Source organism: Mustela putorius, unplaced genomic scaffold (assembly GCF_011764305.1).
Source record: "Mustela putorius furo isolate JIRA1106 unplaced genomic scaffold, ASM1176430v1.1 tig00000832_pilon_pilon_pilon, whole genome shotgun sequence".
NCBI lineage: Eukaryota > Metazoa > Chordata > Mammalia > Carnivora > Mustelidae > Mustela > Mustela putorius.
This window is the reverse complement of record NW_025421491.1, coordinates 5,720,882-5,742,170: the sequence shown is the minus strand read 5'-3', so window position 1 is coordinate 5,742,170 and position 21,289 is coordinate 5,720,882.

Genomic DNA, 21,289 nt, shown 5'->3' with positions numbered 1-21,289 from the left:
AAGTAGTTACTTTTTTTTCCTATTTTAGAGCAAGTGAAAAAGGTTTCTAATAGAGATAACTAACTGTTATCTTGTCTGTGACTTACATATGTGTGAACTCAAATAGAGGAATTGTGTATGGCTCTTAGTTTGGTTCCATATAAAAATTTTTTGTTCTAAGTTGGTCTAAAGTTATTTGAAAGTAAACTTTTCATATCATTTTTAAAATGTTACCTATAAAACACATATGATACATAGTCAAAACTTCTTGAAGAGATAGACCAAAGAAATACTTAAGAACATATTGGATTTTTTAAAAATAAAATGATCTGCAACTTGAGGAATATGAAGAGTGTTGAAAAGAAAAATTGTTAGGAACTTTCATTCATTATATTACTTGTCACTACTCATAGACTTGCAAACAATCTGGTATTGGAGGAATTTTCTGAGAAATGAATAAGATATTTCAAAAGTTTTATCAGTGAATTATTAACATTGAAAAGGGAGATTAAAATCCTGGAATCTGATATTGATGCCTTTATCATCTAAAGGAAAATTTATGCCAGGAGGACGATACTTCTTCATTAGGATTTCAGAACATATTTTTCCCTTGGAATTTTTCCCTTCTTATTTTCCTCCTCCAGAAAATATGTTTCTAAAACACCTCTCAACTTTGCATTTAATGAACAATTAAAGCTGCTTTATCTTGTCTCTCTTTTCGTCAGATTTATAACCTAATACATTATCAAAACATTAGAAATATTAAACTTATAATGTGTCATATGTTCTATATATTAAATAAACTTCCCTAATTAGTGAATTATTTGTTATATTTTATGGCACTTTACTGATTTATTAACTTACTGTTGTGTTTCATCAGAAAGGACTCTGAATTTAATAGATTTAGTGTATAATCCCAGTTTGCTTGATTAATTTATCTAACTAATGCCGGTTTTGAAATTCTTATGTAAAAATGAGGAGATTGCATGATATGACTGCCCTGATTCCGGTGACTTTTAAAGCCTCTGATTCCTAAATCATATGAGGATGATAAACAAAAATTCAGAGAATTTGCTTGGGTGTGGTTGAGTAACATTACATTTGGCATCTCCCTGCAGTACATCAGAGTGTTTTATTTTCGTTAACATCTTTAATAGGGAAAACACAATTTATTTGTGAACATAAATCTTACTAATAAATGCTACTTTAAAAGTAATAGCATAAGCACTGAGAAATTAGCTAAAGAATTTTAAATTAGGAGGAAAAAAGTTGGTTATTCAAAAAAGATAAAGAAATTCTTGTGTATCTAAAGAAATCCCAACCAGATAACAGAAGTTTTGGAAAACATTATTGGATATAGGAACATAAAAGTAAAAAGAAAGAGTATGTCACTTATAAATTATAGTAAAATATTCTGAGACAAAGTTACTATAATTCTAGGCCACAGAGACAGATACTGTATAATCCTGCCAAATTTTATAACCAATAAGCTTTGTGATTCAGAGTTCTAGAAGGGCAAGTTTAATATATATAAACAGATAATGTGGAATTTTGACTTTTTAGAGTTATTAACTGAAAAATTATCAGATAAATATATTTTTCACCAACAGATTATTGTAGCGGCTATTAACGAGAGGTAGAAGTATGTGCCAAGCACTGCAGTGAGCATCTTACATGCATTCCCTCATCCAATTCTGCAAAAATCTATATAAGGATTTGTGATATTATTATTGACATTTTACAGATGAATAAATTGAAGTCATACAGCCAGGAAGTAGTAGAGAAGATTTAAACCCAGACAGCCTTACTCCAGAGCCCTTACTTTTTAAGCACTTTGTCTATGATTCTTTGTTGGGCCAGTATTTTGTAATTATCATACATTAGTGAATAGAAACAGAATTGGTCAGCTTGGAACACATTTTGCAAAGCAGGACTTCATTAGAGTTGAATTTTAACAGATACTCAGGTATCTGTTAAATGTGAGCTCTGGTACCTCACATTTCCATTGGATTTTAAATGTAGGCTCCAAAAATGGTGCCATTGACAGCACATTGTTTTTTGTGAGTAGGCCAAAAAATTTGTTCTCTGTGCCGGTGTTTTCCATTTTTGATGATGATTGATTGCTTTGAGTTTAAATCACTTTGTGCTGAAAAATCAACCAATCAACTCAAAGCAATAGCTACTGAAATAAATAATTTTAGTCCTACGTAGTATTAAATGTCTTTTGCTTGTTTAAGTTTTCATCATAACCCACAAGTACTATGACCATCACTTATTATCACATGCCCCAAACCAGTAACCATCATTCTTCTATTTCTCAATAGTATTCTATTTCTCAATGAGTTTTAGGGAGCCATCACAACTAATATTCTAAAGTTGGTTTATCAGTTTGGCTCAAATTCTCATTTTCAGAGATACCAGACAGTAAAAAATTACTTGCTTAAGTTATAATAATAGTTATTCTTGTTGTAAGTATAATAAGCATTACTATAATTTAAGAAAACTAAGATTTGCTTGATTTTTGAGCTTACAGAGCACCTTTACATGCATTATTTCACTGATCTTCTTGAAGCTTCTGTGACTAGGTAGAACAGGTGTGACTATAATATAACTACCACTGGAGAAGTTGGTGATTTTTCTTAAGCTTATATAAACTACAAACAGAGGACAGGGATTCAATTGTAAAACTTTCATTCTTCTTATATTACATTAGCACACTCTTTTCCTTTATAAAATAATTATAAATACTTGCATATTCTCAAGGTTATAACATATAATGAATACCCATACATTCAAAGCCTATCTTAAGAAAGAAGGCATGATTTAAACAATTGATGGACTCAACATATTCCTCCACAAATTATTTATTCATTTATCTTTCAGTGGATATTTTTGTCTTTCAGGTGATGCAACATGTGGGCTTAAGTGGGTAGGAGAAGAATAAATGTCCCTATATTTTTATTTGAACATATATAGAGAGAGTAGAAGCCTGTAGAGAATTCACATTTCCAATTTTGTTTGGTGCACCATGTTGCCCTTATAGATACTGTTGTTCTTTGTTGTCAGCAATACTTACAGTTTGTGTGTGTGTGTATGTGTGTGTATGTCTGTGTGTGTGTGTAAGAGAGAGAGAGAGAGAGGAGGTAGGATTTTTTTTTTTAATTTGGCCAATTTTATGCATGGGGAATAAAGATTTTTTTTTCTTACGATGGTTTTTATTTACATATTTCTGATTACTGAGGAAACTTAACCTATTTTCAAATAAACACACGCATGCTACACCTTTTCAATTTCTTCCTCTAGGAAATGCCTGTACATAGTCTTCAGTTCTCTTTTTCGATGGCATGCTTTTTAATCTTATTGATTCATGGGCATTCTTTACAATTTTTGGATAAAATCCCTTGCATATTATGTTTTATTCATATTTTTCCCAGTGTTTGGCTTTTATGTTCACTTACATATTGCTTTTTTTTTTGCCTTTTTTCAAGAGTAGAAACTTTTTTAATGTCTAATTTTTTTAATCTTTGTTTTTCTTGTTTTTAGCTACTTATACCTTGTTTAACATTTCCCTTCCCTGAGACAACAGAGTTATTCTCATACACAATTTAAAAATTTTAAAGGTTTTTTCTTATCAATTTTGTAGATAAATGGAAATACAAGTGTATTCTGTTACCTTACTAGTATCAGTTATTCATTCTAATAGTTTTTATCATGAAAAAGCTTTAAAGTTTTGACATGTACTTTTACTTTTAAATGGATTTATGTGTGTATATCTTGTAGATATGAATCCAATTTAATTTATTGTATAAATAACTGTCCTAGCACCATTGATTGAATAGCATACCCTTTTCTACAGATTTGGTTTCCTCTATCACAAAACCGATATATCACAACAAAGTGAGTTTATTCTACTCAACTTATTTCTATCAATGATATAACTGTATTTATATCTACCTGCATATTTTGCAATTTCTATTTCCTTCTTTAAGCTTGTTTAAATGTCCCTCTTTTCCTTCTTTGTTACAAGTAAAACATTTTTTTTACTTACTGAAATTTTAACACGCTATCTTAACCAATCTAAAATAAATTAATGTTTCCACCTTTCTTTAAAACCCCCCCAATGGATGTTCTACATTTCATTAATTTGACAGTTTTTGCATCTGAATGACTATAAATATTACTACTCAAAAGTGGTAACAGAGTAATTGAAATCCTGGTGATGAGTGACACTATTGAAGTCAGAACCACCATCCTCCCACCCCCCCACAAAAAAATTCTGTATTCCGGACCTCTTTTTGAAACTCTTCATGAGTAAAATATGACCAGAAATGTTTGATGTAGTATCCTGTATGCATCCTTCAAAGTAAAAAGTAGTGTTTCAAAGTGGAAGAATTTATTTTATGTGTGTTTTCTAAAAGACTATAAGAGTTTCAGCAAAAGAAAATTTGTGTAATTGTTTCATTTTGCAACATCCTTGGAGAATCCCTGGATAAGCACATTGGTTATGGCCAGGCTTCCTTGCTGTTGTCTGGATCATCTGGATCTCAATCTTGAATACAGAGGAAGTTTAGTGTTGGTTTGGGCTATCAGGGAGGACTTGGGAATGTTGCCTTGTTTGTGGGCTACTATTCCTCCGAGCAAATATCTCCCAAATCACCTATTTTAAGTAAAGGGTTGAGAGGTTCATCCAATATCATGCTTTAATTTGTCACAGTGTAAATCATTGACAATCTTTAGAACCATAGTTATACTCAGGAAGTCTATCAATAACCTCTAAAGGATGGAATTACAATAGTATTTAAATATAAGGAAGTCTGTTAACTTTTCTATTGCAGTTGAAGCTAGTTACCACAAACATACCAGATTAAAAAAACAAATTACCTCATATCTTTGTTAGTCCATATATCTGGGAAGGCTCACTGGATCCTCTGCTTAGGGTCTTCCAAGGCCAAATCCAACTGTGACCAGGGCCATACTCCTTCCTGTAGGTTTTGTGGAAGAATTTGTTTCTGAGCTGGTTCAGACTGATAGCCAAATTCAGTTGCTTGTGGTTGTAGGACTGAGGTCCCATGTTCTTTGTTGGCTATCAGCTGGGAACAAGCCTTTTAGAGGCTGCCAGCATTCCTTGTAATGCTATCCAGGTGATGCCCTCAGTGCCAGGGGTCTAATTCCTTTCATACTTTGAATCTCTCTGACTTTCCATTTTGATATCATAAAACTATATTATTTTTATATTCTTGATTCACACTTTGAGAACTTCTTCTTTGTATAGTGGCTCTTGGCTCTATGATTCTTCTATAGTTTTTTTTCTTTTACTTCAATAATAATTATATCCATGCAATTGATCCATATTAATGCATGTTTCTTGGCCTTATTTGTTTCTTTTTTTTTACCTCTGTATTGTTTTTTAATGAATATATAACAAAATATTCTGTTGAGAGAAATTGGGACTGCTTATTCTTTTAGGTAATTTTTTTTTATTATTATAACAACATAGCTGAGTATGTATATATCTTTCCAGGAGTTTTTTCAAAGCACAACATAGAAGAAAAGAATATCCTGATTCAAACAGCATGAACTTCTACAAATTTGTGAGATTATACCAAATGATTTTCTGTAGTGATGGTGCTAATTTGCATGCTCACCAAGAATGTATGTGAATTCCCATTGATCCACATCCTTGCCAGTTTCAAAATACTCATTTTTCCCCCCGCATGGTTATTAGTGATTATGTCCTTTAAATTCTATGTTCAAAATATATTTCAAATCTAATCCAAGCAACTCTCATCTCTTACTTGAATGGCAATAGTACAGACTGTCAACTAGTCTTAATGTCTTCACTCTTAACATGTCTAGTCAATTGTCCATTCAGCAGAAACAATAATCAAATAATTTGAATATAAAATAAAGTCAGCTTCCTTCCTAGAATCCTCCCATGTTCTTTCAATGCCCTTGGGTTAAAATCTAAGGTCAATCTTTCTGTCATCCAATATGACTTGAGTCCCTGCCTTCCTTTCAAATCCTCTCTCCTTTTGTGAAATCCCTCTTCCAGTTCCACACACTTGTCAAACTCTCTCTCATCACAGGGCCTTTGCACAGGCTGTTCTCTCTACCTAGAAAATGCCTCTTCTTACTTTCCTTTCCCTTATCTTATCTTATCTTTCATATATACATTTCACCTCTTCTAAAAAGTTTTCTCTGACCACGCTATTTACATTAGGTTCCACCTCAAAAGAAACCCTTGCTTTTATTTTTTTCTTCATAAAATCTAAACAACATTTAACTTTTTATTATCTGTCCACTCATATTTTTTTTCTCCAATAAATTAAGCCCCATAAAGTTACTTTACTCACCATTTTGTCTCCTTTGCATTCCTAAACCCCAGTGCATAGGTGCACAATCTTCAGACATTATTTAAGTAAATAAATACAACATATGTAGGTTTTCAGAGTTATGTCATTGTTAACAGATACACTGGTTTAAATTGTTTACACCTAAATATGTTACATTCTATTGTATGGTGATTGACATATAATAAACTAACAAACAAACAATGTTTAAATATGGAAAGAGATATGTGTCTTTATATAAAGGAAGCAAAATAACTTCAAAATGCTGTAAGTATAAGAGGGATCGCTCTGCCACTATGTAGATACACTGAAAGTCAACCTTAGGGAATGATATCATAGATTTAGTTGTTTAAATTCTAAGAGAAAGTCATTATAAAGCAGTTTCCCCAGAATGGATGTTCATGGTTAGTAAAATAATCAGACTCCAGACTTCATATTAAAAAAGATTTTAAAAATCACATGCCCTTACTGCATATCACTACTTGCATAGCTAGAGTTATTTCAGAGGTCTTACTCTGCCAGACATTGTGCTAAGGATTCCATGTGCATTATTTTATTTAATCCTCCTGCCAATCCTATGAGTTAAACACTGTTATTATCCCTGTTTTATATGCAAGGAAGGCAAATCTTAGGAGGTTTAATAACCTGCCTAAAGCCACATGGCTAGAAATGATAGCACTGGGGACCTGAACTTGAAGCTGTCTTAATCCAAAGTGCATGCTTCTAAACATTGTGTTTGTCTAGGGCCTTCTTTAATTAGCAATTTGAACTATCAAAACTATGTTATTATTTGAGAACTATGAAGCACTCAGTGCCTTTTAGCTCTCCTCCTACTCACTATCTTGATGATAGTATTTCTTATAATAGGCAACAGTAAGAGGATTAAAAATTGAAGGCATATAGAACACATAAAATATGACTTAGAAGGGAGAAGGGGACAAAAGAGGATAATAAAAATTAGGTTTAAAAAAACTCAGAAGGCTCCGTAGACCATAGTTACTTTGGAAAGGAGCAAATAGTTCTGAATAAGTTAATGTCTCTAATGTCATAACTAGAGCCTAGAAAAAAATAATCAATGTCCATTGTAATATCCCAAATCATGAATAATAGGCAATGTGTAGTGCATTTTTGAGAGTCCTATACTACTCTTTAAAACTGAACTCTTAATTGCAGAGAACAAACTAAGGGTCAACAGAGGGAAAGCAGGTGTGGGGCTTGGGGAAACAGGTGATGTGAATTAAGGAGTGCACTTGTCCTGGTGAGCACTGGTTGTTGCATGGAAGTGTCGACACACACTGGACTGTACACCTGAAACTAATAGTACACTTATGTTAACCAACTGGAGTTTAAATAAAAACCTTAGAAAATAAAATAAAATAATTGAACATGTCTGTGAGTGGAAACGTTAAGCTTGACTATTTGGAAGTTAGCTCTAACTGAAGCAACTTGTGGCAGGTGGAAGAGAAATCATGCTTATTGCACTACTCTCTGTTCTAGAGTGTAAGCTAGGCATGTATAGATTCCCACTAAGTACAAATTAACGAAAATTCAACATGCTGTGCCTTTAAGCAAACAATTCTTGTCCACTGCTCAATCCCTAATTCCATGTTCCTACCATGGCTCAGTTTGAATCTTCTCCTTTTTTGCAGCCTGAACTAATAATTCACTCCTGGCAAAGTCACATGTTTACAACTTCTGGAGCCTGTGCCTCCCTTTTACTGGCTGTCCATCTTCCTCTAATAAGGTTTATCTTGGCCATATTGGCTCTGAAAGGGTGGGGTTCACATGGAGTTTCTCTTTGCTTTTGATATTCTGTTTTCCTGCAAATTTCTGTCATGTTCTTCGATTGTCCTAACTGTGAAAAGGTATTTTTCTTCCAACTTGTAACTAGTAGAGCAAATATGCCAATGATGGAACATTCTATCAATGTGCCAGGCTGGACATGATATCCATCTTGGATATGGCACTAGCCAAGATGCAAACCATAGGCACGTGTTGAGCCAGCTACAAGTCTCCCTTCAGCAAGCCAGGAGCAAGGCTAAGTTTGCACCAACCAGTAGTGGCTTTCAGCAAGCAAAGCAAAATTTGAACTGAGTTTCCGTACTCCAATATGTACACTGGAAGATGTTGAAGAACAGCAAGCAAAATGGTACTAGGCTCTCCACTCCACTTTCCCATATCTACCCTCCCTCCAGAACCCCCAGAATAAAGACACCTTCCTATTTCCCCGGACAGATTGCCAGATTTAGAGAAAGAATACAACTAGATTGGCTTGCTTACTTAAATTTATTTCAGACTTCACAGGGACTAATGTACATGAACTGGAAAAAAATCACAGAGTGCACTTTTTTAAAGATTTTATTTATTAATTTGAGAAAGAGAGAGCAGGAGCAGGAAGTGGAGGGGTGGAGGGAGAGCAAGAGAGAATCGCAAACTCCCCACTGAGCACAGAGCCTGACGCATCGCTTGTTCTCATGACCCTTGGATCACCACCTGAGGCAAGACCAAGGGTCAGACACCAAACTAACTGAGCTATCCACACATCTCTAAAGTGTACTTTTTAAAAAAAAACTAATATTCCTTTATAAAAATGCACCAGAAAGTCATTACTGGTCTATCTTATCTATTTTAGAGTCTAAAAAAAAAAAAAAAAAAAAAGAAAAAAAAATTCAACAAAGAAAAGAAAGGAAGGTAGGAAATAAAGAAAAAACTGGCCTCTAAAGTAATCTGTATTGTTCTGAGTCTTCCTTAAGCAATAGTTTAGCCAGTTGTCAAAGACTATAGCCATTTTCTAGTGAAATATTCTGCATCTGGAATTAATCACATTTGCTCTCTATACCAGATCAAGTGAAATGAAAAATTGTTCTGAAACTTTAAGAAAGGAAGTTCTTCTATCAGAAGCCATGTAGTAGAATCATCGTATCATTTAGAGTCATATGTACCTGAGTTTGCTTACTAATTATAGGATGTTGAGCAAATTATTAACCCTTCTGATGTTCATTTCCTTATCCGTAAAATGGAGATAGAACCTATTTCAAGAAGTTTGTGAAAAAATAAGTTAGATAGCATCCATACATCCAGAGGCTCATTACAGATGGTCAATAAATGTTTATTCTCTCCTTATTGTCTTCTGTCCCCTCTGTGTGTCCCTATGTCTTTTGTGGGGGAATGAGTGAGCTATGTGCATTTCTTTCAACTTCAAGCTGAGCTCTGATCCCTTCTCTGGTTTTCTTTTCCATTTAAAGGAGACCAAGGACTCCCACTTGGTTCTCTTTTGTATTGAATAATTTTTTTCTTGCACATCCTTATTATCTAATTTTTATGCATATTCAATAATGATTGCTACCATGTTTTCCATATCGAGGAAAAATATGTAGCTTTGATAGTCCCAATGTGCCTACAGATTTTCAGATGAGTGGACTGATTGCTTTATGATTGAGGGGCTGTAATAACTTGCCTTTATTTTATTTAACTTGTAGATTATTAATGATTGAGCTAAGTGATGAAGAAAGATCAATTGTAACTACATAACTCTGCTATAAGTTTTATAAACACATTTTAACAGTTTTGTTAGAATTGTTATCATATCATAAATTTACATATTCCTAAAAAATGTGTACTATTGGAAGTAGAATTTTTATGAAAATATACCAAAATATATTTATGCTGTGATATTGCCCCATTGGCACTCTTGTAAAAACTAGAATGAATGTTCACTTTATTTCAGAAGGATATTATCCATAATTTAAGGCCACATATAAAAAGTTAAACATACCTAAAACATAGCAATAATTTAATCATGTGGTTCAGTTTAGTTTCAGAAATATTTTGAGTAATGATGTAATTCTAAGACCCAAGAAAGTTACAGGGATGTATACAAATAATTCAAGAGGGAAAAAAAAACTCAGTTGTATAAGACATCAGAATGAACAGGCTGCAAATAATTTCAGAGAAATGCATTGCAGTTTACTGTTTCCTTGCTGATGTAACTAATCATAATACATTTTATAGGGCCATGTCTAGCTAAGACTATGTGTTCCTCATGCTTAGTTTTATATTTTTCCTACCTCCTATAAAATAAAAAGATTTATTCCTACTAGTTTAATAGTATGGCTCAACTCAACTTTACATACTTTAATACCTGTGGAAACATAATTGTGTTTCATAAAATTTGGAAGGTGATGGAAAAAGCTCAATTTTCATTCTTTTATTTTCCATTTATTCATAATTAGAGTTTATATCACATGACATAATTGCATCTCTCGGGAGGATATTTCAGATTCTGACACTTTCCTGGGCTGTCTCCATCAATCTTTATAAGAAATAATACTAATATAGCAGATTTCTGTAAAATACAGTGAATCCAGCAGTCAACTTTATAAAGTACTTCAATGTCCTAAAAGTACGAGGTAAGCAAAATTTAAAACAGAACTGTCAGTGCTACCATTCTTATTTACTTGTCTGGCCTGGCCCCAGACACTTCATATATATGGTGTGATATATACCTCAAGTCACACTGTAGGTGAAAACTGTTGTAGGAGTTTCCTTGTCCGCCATTAATGCTCTGTAGCACATTGTCGGAAAACATGTATTCTCGCTGCCACAGCTACTAATGATGGTAAAGAGAAATATTTTAACTTTCTTCTAAACTCTAATTATATGAGAAATTGCTTTATGTGTCTGACTAAAACATAAGTTTCTCCCCCTCTGTACTAAAATCATATGTTTAATGGTATCTGTAAAGAAGAGAGTTTTTTCCCTCCCAAATCATAACTGTTTATGGGGGCAGATAGTAACTAAATTAGTTGTGGTCTTCATTTTGCAGTATATACAAATATGAAATCATTATCTGTACACCTGAAAATAATATAATGTTATGTGTCAATTATGCTTCAATTTAAAAAAAAAAAAGGATGAAGTTCAGATGTTTTGGATATTTAGATTTCTGAAGTGGGTAAGGTCTGACAAACATGACAAACATAGCATTTTGATGTTTTTTCAACATACATAGATCCAAAGACAGCCTCTCAAAATCTATTGTAAATAAAATTGAAATACTCAATGAGTCTTTGAATATTCCTTTTAAAATAAAAACAAACTAAAAAAAAAAATAGCATATCTCTGCTTTAACAAGCTTACTGCTATATTTAGACTACTCAATTTTACTTAGGTTGCTTCTAGGTAACCAAATAGCCATGGACAATAGTATAGATAATTATGATTTTTTTTGTATGTAGCCCTTATTTGGTCATCTGTTAATTTAAATAAAGCAGAACACCCAGGTTATCTTTTAAATTTAAGAACTAAAACCTGAAGTTGTGAAATATGAACCTTGTTTAAACTTTTTTCTTTTATTTTCTGTTTCTTTCCCTCCCCCCTTTCCTTCCTCCCTCCTCCCTGACAGAACCCCACATTAGGGCTCCCTGCTCAGCAATTGTTTGCAATCAAAAGCCATTTTTGGTTTGTACTTTATTTTATTTTCTTTTAAAGATTTTATTTACTTTTTTGATGAGAAAGAGAAAGAGAGAGAGAAAACACATAAACCGGATCTCTACAGGACAGGGAGCTTGATGCCCCAGGGCACTGGGATCATGACCCAAGTTGAAGAAGGCAGATGCTTAATTGACTGAGCCACCCTGGCACTCCTTGGTTAGCACTTTAAGTGAACAAATAACACATCTCTGACAACAACAAGAAATATTTGTTATAAAATCTATATCTACAGAACAAAAATAGGGTAATATTCCCCTTTTTGGAAGGGATTCAAAACTAAACTTCTATGTAATCAGTACTGCCCTAGTCATTCTATATTAAGGTTCTGAGCAACAGGTTTTCTCTTGTGATATTCTGTTCCAGTGCCACCTGTTAATCACCACTCCTTCCTAATGAGGAAGATAATTTTCTTAAGATCTTGTTCAAATAACATATTTTACTCCATAGAATGCCTACACTTAAACTTGAAAAATTTTCATGTTCAAAGAAAACAGTGAAAAGGTGTTGGTAACCCTTGAAATTAATGGAGTTTGTATATATCCTTTTCTTCGATATAATGCTTTACAAATTCAATGTGACAAGCTATGTGCCATGTATTATCTATACTATGTTCCAAGAAATGTAAAGTATTCTTGAATCTGGTAATTAATTTATTACTTTAGAAAGTGTGTGTGTGTATGTGTGTGTGTGTGTGTAGTTCTTTTCACATGTCACCAATTAAAGAGCTATGAAGGTTTTTAGTTTTAAGCTACCTTTTATGATTATTTTTAGTGAGTTGCTTAAATATTTCTTTAGGAAAATCGAGATTCTTTGACCTTCTGATCTCACTGTAGCTGTGCTCTTCATGATTAATTTGCATACTCTTGGCAAGTTTGTAGTCATTTCACTTATTTTTTAAAATCTCTAATAATTAAAATAACAACCAACCATGTCCTTCAGTTTCTCTTAGGGTCCCATTGACTCCTCGCAATTGGATGATGAATGTATTATTAGGATAATTATCAGTTTACATCTCAGATAACTTAATTTTCCATGTTATGTAAATAGTCACTAGAAGGAAATACCCAAACCTACTTCTCTCTATCCCTCACTTAGTATTTCTTTTGTATTCAGCCACAGCATGACCATGACCATCTCGTAGAGCTCCGCTACCTCCATGTACTTCACTTTGTCTCCTCTTGTCTTTTTTCAATCTATTGTCTGTACTCAACCTTTATCAGTGCAAATCTGATCATGTAACTATGCTGTTTAAAACCTGTCTTTGGGTTCTCATTACACTCAAGATCAAGGCTAAAGTAATTTACATGGTCCATAAATTACTGCAGCATAATTTCCTTAGCTTAGCCAACCAACCTCATTTTGCTTTTCCCAGTATACTCTATATTTTAGTTACGTTGACTAACGTCAACTCAAATTTTTACTCAAATTTTGGACTTTCTACCACAGGGATTCCCAGCACTGTGGTGCTATTTCTAGAACATTGTCTTTCTGACTTCTTTCGGATCTCCAATTAATACTGCTTCCCTAAATCTCTAAAATGTCCTTCATATCCCTAGGGTCTTCACATACAGAAAAGATGGTCTCCTGCACCATCTAGGCTTATTGCTTATTGCTTCTATAAAGTTAATTCTGATGCAATAACAAAATCTAATTTCTTTCTTTTTTTTTTTTTTTTTTTTAAAGATTTTATTTATTTATTTGTCAGAGAGAGAGCAAGCGAGAGCAAGCACAGGCAGACAGAGTGGAAGGCAGAGTCAGAGGGAGAAGCAGGCTCCCAGAGAAGCAGGCTCCCTGCGGAGCAAGGAGCCCGATGTGGGACTCGATCCCAGCACGCCGGGATCATGACCTGAGCCGAATGCAGCTGCTTAACCAACTGAGCCTCTCAGGCGTCCCCAAAATCTAATTTCATATTCACATTCCTTCACTTTGAGTTTGGGTCTATCCTCTAATCTCCCCTGCCTCCTACCAGACTCTACCTTGATGAGATATAGTTGAATACAGGTACAGGAGATTATTTAGTCATGGCCTTTGGAGGTGAGAGTGAGGTTCTTCTGCAGAAGAGCAACTTACCCCCATTTCTTTATTTTTCGCTTCCTTTTATTAAGTTGATATACCCTCTCTAGTAACTTGAATATTAAATACTTTTAAAAGTACTGGAAAACTTGATATTCTGTCCTGAATAAGCACTGTAAGCTATCTGGCGAAAATCTTTCCAGTCTGTAAACAGCACTTTGGCTACCTATTTCAAATGGCTATTGATACATGGAATGGATTTATACATGATTCTAAGCTCTGCAGTACAATCCCCTGTTTTGTTGAATCTCAGCACTGTTTTCTAGACTCAGCAGACATTGTGTTAGAGTTTCCAGATGAGTTTCCAAATTCTGTTGACTTTAACAATAAATCTTGCTAGTAGCTAGTTTCTGGGAAGAATATATGTATTTTTTAACCATAAAAATAAAGTGTATATCTGTTGTTTTCAGCTTGGCAGGCTCCATATGCATTGTTCTCCATTTTGTGGTGACTACAAACTCAAATGGAGCCAAGTGAAAAATGAGCTCTGACCAACTTGATCAGCTAAAATGTAACTCCATTTATCACACTGAATCTTTCAAAGGAGTTCATCAAATTTTTTAATTGGCTTTTAATTATTCATTCAGTAGGAATTATGAACACTCAGTAATGATCATTAGTAATGGAGATATAGACCCCAGATGAATGATGAGCTGCTAAAGCAGTGCTAGGCACAAAGTAAGTGATCAGTTAAAATGTGTTGCTTGAAATATACCAGATGATATGGAGGAATCCCACAAATATAATGCTGAGCTAAAAGAAGTTAGACACAGAGCAGTGCTATTATATGATTTACAGAAACTACAAAAACTAGCAAAATTAATCTATGTTGTAGAATCTAGGGCATCATTTAACTACTGGGGAGAAGCCATCTGATGGGAGTCATGGGAGTTTGGAGGTGGCCTCTGATGGGCTAGGAATGCTCTGATTGATGAACTGTCTGCTGATTACAAGAATGGGTTTAGTATGAAAATTCAAACAGCTGAAGCCCTGCACCATGGATGTACCTTCTAATTTAATAAATGTGGAAAGAACTAAGATGCCCTTCAATGGACGAATGGTTAAGGAAGATGTGGTCCATATACACTATGGAGTATTATGCCTCCATCAGAAAGGATGAATAACAACTTTTTTAGCAACATGGACGGGACTGGAAGAGATTATGCTGAGTGAAATATGTCAAACAGAGAGAGTCAATTATCATATGGTTTCACGTATTTGTGGAGCATAACAAATATCATGGAGGATGAGGGGAGTTAGGAAAAGGGAGTTGGGGGAAATTGGAAGGGGAGGTGAACCATGACAGACTATGGACTCTCAAAAACAATCTGAGGGTTTTGAAGTGGTGGTGGAGTGGGAGGTTGGGGGAACCAGGTGGTGGGTATTGGAGAGGGCATAGATTACATGGAGCACTGGGTGTGGTGCAAAAATAATGAATACTGTTAGGCTGAAAATAAATTTATAGTAAAAGAAAAGATGGAACCTAAAAAAAATAAATAAAAAATAAAAGAATTTTAGGAAGTAAAATAAATAAATAAATAAATAAATCCTGGAAAATTATTTGAGTGAAGATGTGGTATTTTCTGAAGAGGTGATAATGCCAATGAAGAAACATACATGAAACTTGCACAAGGAAACAAATGAGTGTCTTTTCCACACAGTTACAAAATGCACTGAAATTTTGCTTGTTGCTAATCCCCTAAAGCCAAATATAAAAATGTGCCATTAATTGACCCTCCTGACATTTGACAAATGTTGATGATTTAGCAGCATAATAGTTTCTGGATAACATAGCAAGTGAATCCATTAACTACATTTCTATTTTCTACACTCTCTCTAAACATCTATAAGTACACATTTATTAATAGTCCTGGCTCTTTGGTTCTTTGATACCCATAAATCATAAATAGGAAAATCTGAGATCAGCTCCTTGGGAAATCTTCTATACACTTTTTTTGGCAGGAATTACATAGATACCAGAAAATTTTTTGTTTGTTTGTATTTAATAGCTCATCCTCATCCACCTCCCAGCATAAAATTACTGCATTTTCTTTTATTTCTTAATAAGAATTTAACTACCTACATGATGTAAAAAATACTAGAAAATAATTATTAGAAACTTACTTGTTTAGCTCATGTTATGGAAATTAATCACAAGGACACACAAAAATAAGGATATGGTCAGCTCTCTTAAAAACCTACACCATTAGGAATTTAGGAGGCTGCGATGTAGTCTAGAAATAGAAAAGTAGTTCATAATCACAGGTAGATTGAGGTGGATTCTGTGGTAACTTCCCAGAGTCCCCATTCAGAATTGAGATACCCATTCCCCCAGTATTGGCCTGATAACCAGTAGCTTATTTGCTCTTGGGAATTGAGCTCAGCTGAAAAGAACTGCTATGCAGAAAATCATACACTCTCCCAGGGGCTTTCCCAGTGACTTATTGAAGTAGCATAGAAGGTCCTTGACCTTGGCTTAGTGAGTGACCATGCTGAAAGCCCAGTCATTCACCAAAGCTCCTCTGGGGATCATTGCAACTATATCAGTGTTCACCTGCACCCTGCCCCATGGATGGTATGTCCTTCACTCACCACAGGTGTTGTTTCTGCAACCACTCCCCAGTACCATCCCTGCATGTGAATCTTTGTATAAGAATCTGTTTCTGGGACACCTTAGTGGCTAAGTTAGTTAAGCTTCAGACTTGGTTTTGGCTCAGGTCATGATCTCAGGGTGGTGAGATCTGGCCCTGTACTGGGCTCTGTGCTCAGTGTGGAGTCTGCCTTGTGATTCTCTTTCTCAGTTTCACTCTGCTCCTCTCCCTACTCTCACATTCTGAATAAATGAATGACTAAATAAATGTCTTTTAAAAAAATCTATTTACTGGGGATATACTCTAAGACAATTAGTACCAGGAGTGGTCTGAAAAAGAAATTTTTAAAAGGAGATTTTCAAGCTGGGTCACTCTCTTGACAGCTGGATCTGAAAAATCTCATCAAGGGTGGTATGTAGAGTATGGATAGATCCTCAAAACTCTAATGGTACAATTGTTAAAATACTAGGACTGTGAGCAGCGGTGGAATAATGGTGGAGGAGAATGAAGTGGCAGTGGTAACCTGCCAAGTTTTTGAGAAATGAAAGTAAAATTGTAAATATAAGGACAATGGAAATTGATAGTTGTTGGAGGAAACTGATGCATAAGAAGAAGACTGGTAGTGATTAACTTCCAATTAAAGACTAATTGTGAAACCCAGAAGCCTTGTGGGTAGTTTATAAAATAGAGAATCAGTTGATGGGTTCGTCTGTAGCCTGAAAAGAGAAAGATTGGAAGGTTAAGGAAATGATTTAAGAAAGACTCATAAATGAATCTACAGGAAAGGGGAAGAATTGTGAAACCATTTTTGCATGTTAACACCTACCAGGAAATATCTTTTCTTGGTTTAATTTCTAAATTTTCTTCTTTTGCTATCATTTCTTCTCTATTTAGAGAACTTCCCTTACCCATTGTTTAGTGATAGTTTTCTAGCAAAAAATCTTAGTTTTCCTTCATCTGAGAATAATTTTATTTCCCCTTCAATCCTGAAAGATAATTTTGCTGGATATAGAATTTATGGTTGACAATTCTTTTCTTTTAATTCTTGAAAAATGTTGTGTCCATTCCTTCTGATCTCCATGGTTTGAGCAACTCACTATTGATGATGTTAGCCTATAATTAATGTTACCCTATAACATTGATTGATGTTACCCTATAATTAATGCTCATTTCTCTTGGACTGCTTTCAACGTTTCTTCCTTATCTTTACTTTATAGAAGTTTAACTTTTAGGTGTCTTGGCGTGGATTTTTTTTTTATTTTTTTGGTTTATACTTTTGCAGTTTGTTCAGTTTTTAATCCTAAATTTATGTCTTTCAGAGATATAAGAAATTTTCAGTCTTTTAAAAAAATTGAATACTTTTTGATTCCCAACCTCTTCTAGAACATTGAAGATACAAATGTTGGCTATTTTGTTTTTCTTTCTGTTTTTCAGATGGATAAAATCCTATTGACACATTCTCAAGTTCTCTGGATCTATACTCTGTCATCTTTAATATTGAGCTGAATCAGTGAGGAGTTTTTATTTTCTGGTTATTGTGTTTTCCAGTTCCATAATTTCCATTTGTTTGCTGGGGATTTTTTTCATTCATTTAATAAAATGTGCAAACCCATATTGAAGGATTTTAATGATGGCTGCATTCAAGCCAATGCTGATCATCTCAAAGTTTGACCCACTCTTGTGTTGGTGTGTTTAATTTTTTTTTTCCCTCATTCAAGTTGGACTTTCCTAGTTTTTGGTATGAAGAGGGGTTTTCTTTTAGACCTTAAACATTTTGAATATTGAGACTTTACATGCTATTTAATCTGTTAAGAACAGGGGCTAGAGGATTTGTGTATTCAGTTTCCTACATAGCCCATTGGTATGATACAAGCTAAAGTAGAGAACAGACTCACATTACTTTGCAGCTGATAGTTAGGGTGTAAGCTCATCTTTCTTCTTGCTGAGCTCTGCTGGCACCAGGAAGGAGAATGGAGGATGTGGAGTACAAATTAGCCTTGCCTCTGACTACCTTGTTTTGTCTCACTGTTGCTGGGCAGAGGTGGAGGCTCATTCCTCTCTAGGTGTTACTGGCACAAGGTGTTACTGCCCGGTGCAATGCTGTTTCACATAGCCTCCTTCCAGGCTTTTTGCTGCCATATGGAGTTGGAGGTCCAGCTCCCCACTCACCTCTGTTGATATGGAGAGGAGAGCTCAGGGGATAGATGTGGAGAGTGTAGGGGGTTGACGCTTATTGGTAAATATCTTAATAAATTTCCTTCTGAGTGGAGGTGGAGGCTCTTTTGTTGCTGGACCCCAATAAGTCCACACCTGTGGGCAAAGTAGAGTAGTATTACCTATTTCTACAAACAGGAGATTGAAATATGTGCCCTGTTTTGTCCCTCCTACACTACCTCAGTGGGTGAATCAGATTCTGTCACCTGCTTCCACCAATAGAGGCTTGGAAGATCAGCACCCTGTTCTGCCCTGTTGACAATACCCAGCTGGGAAGTGCTATGTGTTTCTGAAGGGCTGGGAATAGAAGATTAGTTCATTGTCTTCTGAGCTCTGCTGACATCACTGGGTGGGAAAATTAGAGTACTGCTGCCTGCTTCTGCAAGATAGGAGAATGGGACTCAGATCAGCTCTCCCTTAGCCCCACTGAAAATGTGGGTAGGAAGAGGGTATATTGCAGTTTTTTCTGTTGGTTTTTGGCTGGAATAGGGAAACAATTACTGAAACAGAAACTGCTTTCTACTATGAGGCTACCCTTGTCTTTTGGCAAGGAAAATAGTCTTTTCTTTGAGCTTTTTCATTTGCTTGCTTTTGGCAAGTCTGTTGGCAATGCCAGGCTAGAAGTTCCTGCAGCACATTTTCTGGGATGTATGGGAGGTAATAATAAAACCCAGGGAACAGACTGCTGTGAATTCTTCAAGTTCAATGTCCTTAGGCAATCCACCTACTTCTTTAGCCTTTCAGACTCTTCCTATATTTGTTTCATTCCTAAGATTTTAAATTGTAATTGAAAGAACCTTGCATGTATGGGGTTATCTGATCTCGACTGGAACCAAAACATTGACCTCTTGCCTCAAGGAGGAATAACTCTGGAAGATTCACCTTACTCCAGAAATCTTGTTGAGAATATTTTGACTACATCAAATTTTGATTCTTCCCTCTCTACCCTCATGTCTTTGACTCCTTCAAAGGAACTGTTCCTAAGAGCACTCTGCTGTAAACTAAGTGCTCTTAAATCTGTATATTAAAATCTGCTTTCTACAGAACTTGACTTGGGACCTTGATTTATTACAGCTTAGAAGAAGGAGCTGGTCATCGGAACTTTTCCACTCCCCAAATATGGTGTCCATTTTCTTTCAGTCTCTACAGGCAATATTTCTAATGGGCCCATCACTTCTATTCTCTACATCTTTATTTATTTCCTAATTTTTATTTAGTTATTGTTTCTGCTTATTTCTATTACTTCCTGTTGTTCTTTAGGTTCTCCTACAAACTCCTAGGAATCTCAGAATCTGGGATTTAAAATCTTTGTGAAAAACAGAATTTTTAGAATTTAGTCATGTTCATTTAACAAAAAGCTTGTTGGAACAAGCTTAGTTCGTACTAATCTATCCCACAGAATTCTTGTCAGCACAGAGTGTATAAGTTCTAGATTAGATGCTCAGTGCATCTCTGGTCCAATCTCTGTAACTGGCAGGCTAAGAAAGGAGATATCCATCTTTTTTTTTTTTTTTTTTTTGCCAATTCCCTCAGCAGGATTCTGGGTTTGAAAACTTTTGGAAGGATGTTGTGGGTATGTACTATCTCCCTCTTCCTTTACTTTTCAATATTTGGACTCTGTGTTGGCCAGTGTATTGCATTTACTTTTCTTTCTAACTTGCATCTGTGCATCTTGTTATTTTCTTCATCTAAAATCTGGCACTGGGTTTGCTTTCCTTTCCTGAATGGTATCCCTTGGTCCATCCAAGGTGTTTCCATCTGCTGGTATTCAGTAGCTAAAAGAACTATGAGTAAATTCCCCATAAATTAGCTAAAAATATGCTAATTGAACCACCACTGTATCTGCAAAGAATAATCAGAGACTATGAGTCCTATTGAAACTGAAGATTTACTTGCAATTATGGCTTAAATAGAAAAATGCCAAGTCCTGTAGCTTCTACCTAGTAAGCTCATTGAGGGTGGATTTTTGCATGTGGCTCCAGTCTGCACACAGAATGTATAAAACAAAAGAGCAAAAGGCAGTGAAAAAAGGAAATAGCCATCCAGTATCTTTGGCTATTAGATATTTAAATTAACCCTATTCTTTCAAGAGAGAGGGATTTGTGTTCCCCATCTAAGAAATGGACAAGAAGCCTTTTCTGAATTCCTAGATATTTGACAATCTTAAATTCACCATAATATACTTTGATTCTTTATTTTTTCCTGTAAACTTTGATGTACTTCCTGCCTCTTGTGTTTTTTACCAACAGTTCTTTCTAACCTGTGTGTGTGTATGTGTGTGGTTGTTTTGTTTTTTTTTTTTTTTGACTGAGGTTTGATATTTTCTTCATATACTCAGAAGCACAGTTCCTACTGTGTTTCCTAAACAAAGTAAGACTATTTCCATGATAACATTAGCAGAACAGTTCGACTAAAATATATATCAGCAAGTATTTATAGGGCCCTATCTCTTTATAGTTGACACAACAATCTGAAAGAAAACTGTAACTTTGACAAATATATAATTTACACCCAAGTAAGAACCTTAGTACATGTTACCCCAAAACTAGATAATCTCAAAAATCCCTTCTAAGTTTGTGAATCATTAAT